General features: G+C 44.1%; 1 pseudogene; it reads right to left on the bottom strand.

The window, feature by feature from the left end:
- Positions 1–1,427: 1,427 nt before the first annotated feature.
- LOC148137364 (putative G protein-coupled receptor 139) lies at positions 1,428–3,825 on the bottom strand (annotated as a pseudogene).
- Between the last annotated feature and the right edge of the window lie 2,924 nt (positions 3,826–6,749).

Here is a 6,749-nt window from a genome sequence, read left to right as displayed (position 1 = left end):
TTTTCCGGCAACAGGATCAACTTTACAAAATCGGAAGCCATGCCGGTGGGAGGAGTAGTGGAGGTGCCTGATCTGAAGGATGGAATGCAATTTCTGTTTAGATGGCCATTAAAAGGTTTTTTGTATTTGGGAATTTTTATTACTCCTTCCTTCCACCAGCTGTATAATGCTAACTATGTGCAACTACTAGAGAGGATAAAACAGGATTTGTAGTGGTGCCCGTGGGGCTCCAGGAGGAGGAGCCTGGGGGAAAGGAATACAATGACTGGTGCTCCCAGGGATGGGAGCCTCAGTGTTGGTGTGGGAAATGAAATAGAGTAAAGTAGCATGATATAATTTAATTTATTTTGAATTCAGTTTCATTTAATTTTTATTTAATTTGTTTGTAGTTTAGTTTAAGTTAAGTAGATATGTTTGTTCTGGTATAATATTAGTTAGTTCATTATTAATAGTATCGTGATATGACATTGTTGTATTGCCTCTATCTTTCTGTATTTTGGTATTATTCTTTTTTGTACTTGGATGTTTTGTAAAAGATTTGAAAAAGTTTCTGATAAAAATATTTATATTTTTAAAAGGCGTATTGTGTGTTAGGTTTGATTGGGAGAGGGACTGAGTTTCAGAGACACAAGGTCATGCTTCACCTGTAGAAAACTCTGATGCGGCCTGACTTGGAGTATTGCATTCAGTTCTGGTCGCCTCATTATAGGAAGGACGTGGGAAAGTTGGAAAGGGTTCAGAGGAGATTTACTGGGATGTTGCCTGATATAGAGGATTATGAGGAAAGGCTGAGGGACTTGAAGCTGTTTTCCTCAGAAAGAAGACAGTTAAGTGATGATTTTACAGAGGCATACAAGATGATCAGAGGGTTTGATAAGGTGGATAGTGAAAGTCTTTTTCCTCGGATGGTGATGGCTAGCACAAGGGGACACAGCTTCAAACTGAGGGGTGATAGATATACGACAGATGTCAGACGTAGTTTCTTCACTCAGAGAGTAGTAAGAGTGCCGAATGCCCAGCCTGCAACAGTAGTAGACTCACCAACTTTAAGGGAATTTAAATGGTAATTTGGATAGAATACGGATGAGAATGGAATAGTGTAGGTTAGATGGGCTTCAGATCATTTTCAGAGGTCGGGACAACATCAAGGGCCGAAGGGCCCGAACTGTGTTGTATTGTTCTATATTCTATATGTTCTATCAAGTTTGGGGTGGTGAGAGCTGGGTTGGCAGGGCAAAGATAAGGGTATTGAATGGAATTGGGCTGCAGCTGTTCAAGAAACCAGGTCGCCATCACCTTCTCAAGGGGCATCTAGGGATGAGTAATAAACACTAATGCAACCACAGAGACCCACATCCCCTGAGTAAAGTTTTAAAAAATCATTGTCTGGGAACAATGGGTCCTCCTGTGGGCTCCACTGAGGAGTTTCATTTATTCATAAAGCAAGAAATTCATGTAATCAGGTATTTTACTGCGTTACTGATCTTCGCTCTGAACTGGGCCAATGTTGCTGCATAAATAAATGTGTTTGTGCAACAACTTAGGTTCCGCAGCATGAAACCAACTCTTCTGAAATTATACAGAAAAGGCGGGAAATCATCAGGATCTATTACTTGAATGACATAATATAAGAAATTTACAACATTGATTAACCACAGAAGGATGAAGCTCCCAGAGATGGCGAAGAGCAAAATCACAGCCTTCCTTCTGCTCTCCATCTCTAGGTCTCTGTGATTCTCTCCTTTGCTCTCACCCTTCAGCCTCTTCCGGATTTGACTGGTCACTAAAATGTGTCTGACTGTCAGAGCATTGAGCAACAGAATTAAAGCGAATGGTAATAAAGGGGTCAAAACCGTATCAAACCAATCCAATACCACCCACCAAGTCTCAGTATAGTAGCTTGACTTTGTGTCACAGTAGAATGGAACATTGTTGATTATCCTTCGAGGCTCATATTGAAAATAGAAGGGGATGTTTTTCAAACAGAACAGGGTGCAGGTTGTTGCTAGAACCACAGGTGCAGTTCTTTCAGTGCAATATTTTGTTTTCAGCTTCTGACAACAAATGGTCACAAATCGGTCAAAGGAGAAAGCGACAGTGAACCAGACAGAATAGTCAGTGGCTGCACGATATAAGACTCCAATAACACTACACACAGGAGTGATGACCAGGAAACACAATGGATAATAATAATAGGGAAACCTTCTCAGTATAGCATCAGTGATAATCACCATCAGATCGGCAGCTGCCATAATGACCAGGTAGCGGGTAGTGCAAGGAGACACACCACATTTTCCACGTGAAAGAATTGCAATCACCAGAAAGTTAACTGTGGGAGACAAATTGGAAAAGACACAGTGAATTACTGATCATAAATTCCTACCACTGTTCCAGAGAGCAACAATAAGATTTTACCATCAAAAATCAACACACTGTATGAGTGGAAGTGTTTGGGGTTAAATGAGTTTGAATTTTAAGACTTTCACATCCACCTCAAATTTTCTTCCAGCCCAATCATTCCAGAGAGTATGGAGTTTGGACAGGGACTGAACTCACCATCCCTTCTAGGACAGCAGAAAGAAATCTCTGGTTATTTTTTGGTTGCAAGGTCACTTGAATCACTTGAGTGACTGCAATAGATTATTAAAGTTAACAGCTCCAACTCTAGCAGGCATATAACACCATTAGAAACCTTGCTCCCAATTTAGTCAAAGGACTGGTGATTAGACTGTAGATAAACCAAACTCTCCCCTTTTCCTTGGATTAGGTCATCCCCTGCTCGAAGCATTGGACCAAATCCTGATCGGAGCCACAACAGGAAAAGGAAACAAGTCATCAGAACCTGCGCCAGATTTTAAACAAGAGTATTCCATGTGTCTTACACAAGTGCAGCATAACAGAGGGCATGCAAATTCTCAGTGGCAACGTGTGAATGTTAGGCCTGCTGTGATATTTGCACTGTAAAGTGTACATGAGAAACGTCTCGATGTGCAGTAATCAGGAGGACAAGCTGTCAAGGTTTGAATTGTCTGACCAGAGAAGGTGAGAAGAAGAGAATTTGTGGAAGGGTTGCGAGTTAGATGAAGCTTTACAAGTCAAAACAGGGCTCATATTCTTCAAATCCTTTGCTGAACAAAAAATAAACTATCTCATTTAAACTCACCAACTGATCCGGTAACCACTGCCTTTCATATAAGAGAGTTCCAAGACTCAAAATGCTTCCAAACAGCTCTCCTGAATGCTCTGGCACTAATTCTCAGGCTATGCTCCCACATTCTAGAATCTCCAACCAATGGAAATGGTTTGTTTTTTCCTGTTAATATCTTGTAGGACTTCACTCAGATCATCCCTTAACCTTCAAAAATTCTCAGACAAATAGGCTTCATTTGGATACCAAACACAGAAATAGCTCAGCAGGACTGGCAGCATCTATGGGAGAGAAAGCAGGGCTAATATATCAGGCCCAGTAACCCTTCTTCAGAACTAACTAGCCTGATCTCTCCTCATACCCTCACACCGTATGAAACCAGAACAGATGACAGAACACTGAGGTCAGATAAAGCTGCAGCAGCAGTAAAGTTGGGAGTCTCTGTCAGTGGAGAATTGTACCGAGAATGCTGCTCAGTGAATTGCTGTCACCGTTCAGGTTTCTGGATAAGGCTGACCAGTCAGTGAGCTGGAGACATTATTATTTAAAAGTTAAACCAGACAGCAGATCAGCAGCAGGTAAAACATGTTCATTTGATGTAACGCCATACCAGGAATGCCAATAACAGCAAGGATGGTGTAGAACACCTTCTCCACATGTTGAATTGGTAGATGCATTTTTCTGTGCGAGATGATCTGTCCCTTCAGGCAGTTGATGAGCTCCTTGTTTGAAACTCTGAGCTGATGCATTCCCAGAGACGCTGCCTTATACTGTGTGAAAGCTCCTTGGGGAGATTGAGGTTACAGCATTACTCAGCTTTGTTGCTGGTTTTCAAATTTCTGCCAATGAACAAACTTACTACAATAACAAGTTTAATCCTGATTATGAAGGAGTGTTGCTGCTCAGTACATCATAACTAAATAACAAAAACAGAATCTAGAATCTGCCAGCAACAACACTGTGAACCCTACCCTGAGATCGCAAAATATTTCAACTGATGCTGCATTGAGACAGTTTATTCGAAGTGTGACAGTGTCAGAGCTGTCCTTCTGCACTCTAGGGTAGGAGCTGCCCTCTTTAAACATGAACATTTAACTCACTGATTGAAATGGGAATCTTCTCACACACTGAATGTGTGCATTGCTGCCGAGGTCAGAATTTCTCTCCCGTTCTCTATTGCCCAGGATCCAGAGTCACATGAAGGACCAAGTGAGGAGAACATACTGCTTTTGCTGAGGGAAGGGGACTCCCTGACCAAAATGGAGACATCACTGATCAAAAACAAAGAAGAAAGAACAAAGAAAATTTACAGCCCAGGAACAGCCTGAGCTGATCCAAATCTACTGTCTAAACCTGTCACCCAATTCCTAAGTATCTGTATCCCTCTGCTCCCCACCTACTCATACATCTGCCCAGACCCACCTTAAATGAATCTACCGTGCATGCCTCTACTGCCTCTGCTGGCAACGCGTTCCAGGCACCTACCACCCTCTGTGTAAAGTACTTTCTGTGTGTATCCCCCTTAAACATTTCACCCCTCACCTTGAGCGTATGACCTCTCTCAATTGAATCCCTCACCCTGGGAAAAAGCTTATCTCTTTCCATCCTGTCTATACCCTTCATGATTTTGTAGACCTCAATAAGTTCCACCCTCAATCTCCTTTTTCCAAATGAAAACTATCCTAACCTACTCAACCTCCCTTCATTGCAATACGTTCGACTTCAAAGATCCTCATCCCAACTTTGTCCCTTGGGATAAATGGAATCCCTGGCACCAAGCCTCACCGAGAGTGTCCATTTAGCTGGCATTAACTCAGACCTTGGTGAGCTGCTGTCACTGACAGTGAGGGAGATGTTCATGTGGGTCTTCTCCTGGAACAAATGGTCACACTGTTTGTTCCTAATCTGGAACAGGCATTTCCCTTGGCCAGCCTCCCTGAGGCCCACCCTCAGCTGTGCCATCATTTCCCCCCCCCCACCTCCCGTCACCGTAGAGACTGCACAGGGCTAACTGCCATCCCTGATTGGGCCCTGGATGCTCTGGTTAATCATCTTGGAGTGACTCTCCAGTATGGTCACTAACTGGTGGCCAGCCTGATTCTCCACTGGCTGCCCCATGGTCTCCTGCTGACTGTCTGTATTCAGTCCTTCTCAGGCTCTTTAGAGTTGTTGGGTCAAGATCCTGAGTATATTCTCCAAATTAGCCAAACCAACAGTATTAACCGGTGACACTCCTGCCCTGTATGCTGTGGCTAGGTCATTAAGGAGTCCCCTTCTCTGTTATCTAATAAGTGTGGGTTGGGGTTTCCCTCATCTCTCACTATCCATCGTCCCATTATTCTGTGGATCAGGTGGGAATATTATCATTTTAATGGGGAAGAACTACATTACGGTAACTGTATCCCTCACACATCTGTTATGATTGGTATTAGTTTGTGGTGAATGTTATTGAACAGGGTTTTCTCTGGGAGTTTAATGACTAGTCCATTGTGAGGGCCTGGTGTGTGTGGGACAAGCTAGGGGAGATGCCTTCACTCCTTGCCTCAGCCCCTTTTTAATTTTGTTCCTGAGGAATTCTTCCTGGTGGGGCTTCCTGGGACATCGCTGTCTGAACTCTGACCTATTGCCTGGGCTATGTGCTAGCCATCCCACTGCCATGTAGCCGTTCTCAGAGAAACCCTACCAATCGCCTGTGATCCCCATGCTCCTGTAACACAATGTGGGAATCCCATGAGGTTTTCTGTACACCACAAGCTGATGGTTACACCTGAATCCCAGATTCCGCAGGGAGGACCCAGAGAGTCCCATCTACACACACCGCGGTGCCTGGTGGGTCATACCACCAGGATCCTGGGTACATCCTTCTCCTGTGGGCCTGTGCTACAGTTTATACACAAAACACAATACACTCTCCAGAAAGTTCACATTGCTGCCTTGCAGTGTGTTTCCTGAAAAGAGAACAAAAGTAATTTCTTTAAATATCTTGTGTGAACTTCTGACACTGTGTTAGAACATAGAACAGTACAGCACAGAACAGGCCCTTCAGCCCACAATGTTGTGCCGACCACTGATCCTCATGTATGCACCCTATAGAACATAGAACAGTACAACAGTGTTCTACTTGACATCATAAAATTCTATGCTATCCAATTTTTGCAAACTTCTGTTCCTCCAGCCCTGGCCTTCCACAATGGAATAAATGTGCCCCGCGTGCAGGGTGTGGGCAGGAGGGACGGCTGGTACCCAACGGCTGCAGCTGTTCCTGATTGGCTGCCAAGTTTTCACTTGTGGACTCATGGGGCTGGGGAGCCTTCAAGTTATTACCATTACAGGGTTGCCCCTGTCATCCTCAATGTATAAAGCGCAGCCTGTTTACACTCCAACTGCTGCCACAAGGATGGTACTCTGGGTGTGGGCACCCTGTTCCAGACATTCCATTGCCAGGTGGGAATCTGAGCAGCCCAGGAGCCCCGAATAAAAGTGCAGGTTTGGTCACATCTGGAGCACAAATTGTGTTTGGTGATTAGTTAGGGGAGTTCCTTTCTTCTGGGGGCAGGGAGACGTAGCTGGTGGGGGTCTCTGCCTGGGTTCTTTGCTGTAT

Source organism: Chiloscyllium plagiosum, unplaced genomic scaffold (genome assembly GCF_037043375.1).
Source record: "Chiloscyllium plagiosum isolate Xiang-an unplaced genomic scaffold, Cpla_swu_hap1 HiC_scaffold_44, whole genome shotgun sequence".
NCBI classification, from domain to species: domain Eukaryota; kingdom Metazoa; phylum Chordata; class Chondrichthyes; order Orectolobiformes; family Hemiscylliidae; genus Chiloscyllium; species Chiloscyllium plagiosum.
This window is presented reverse-complemented; position numbering and strand designations above follow the sequence as displayed.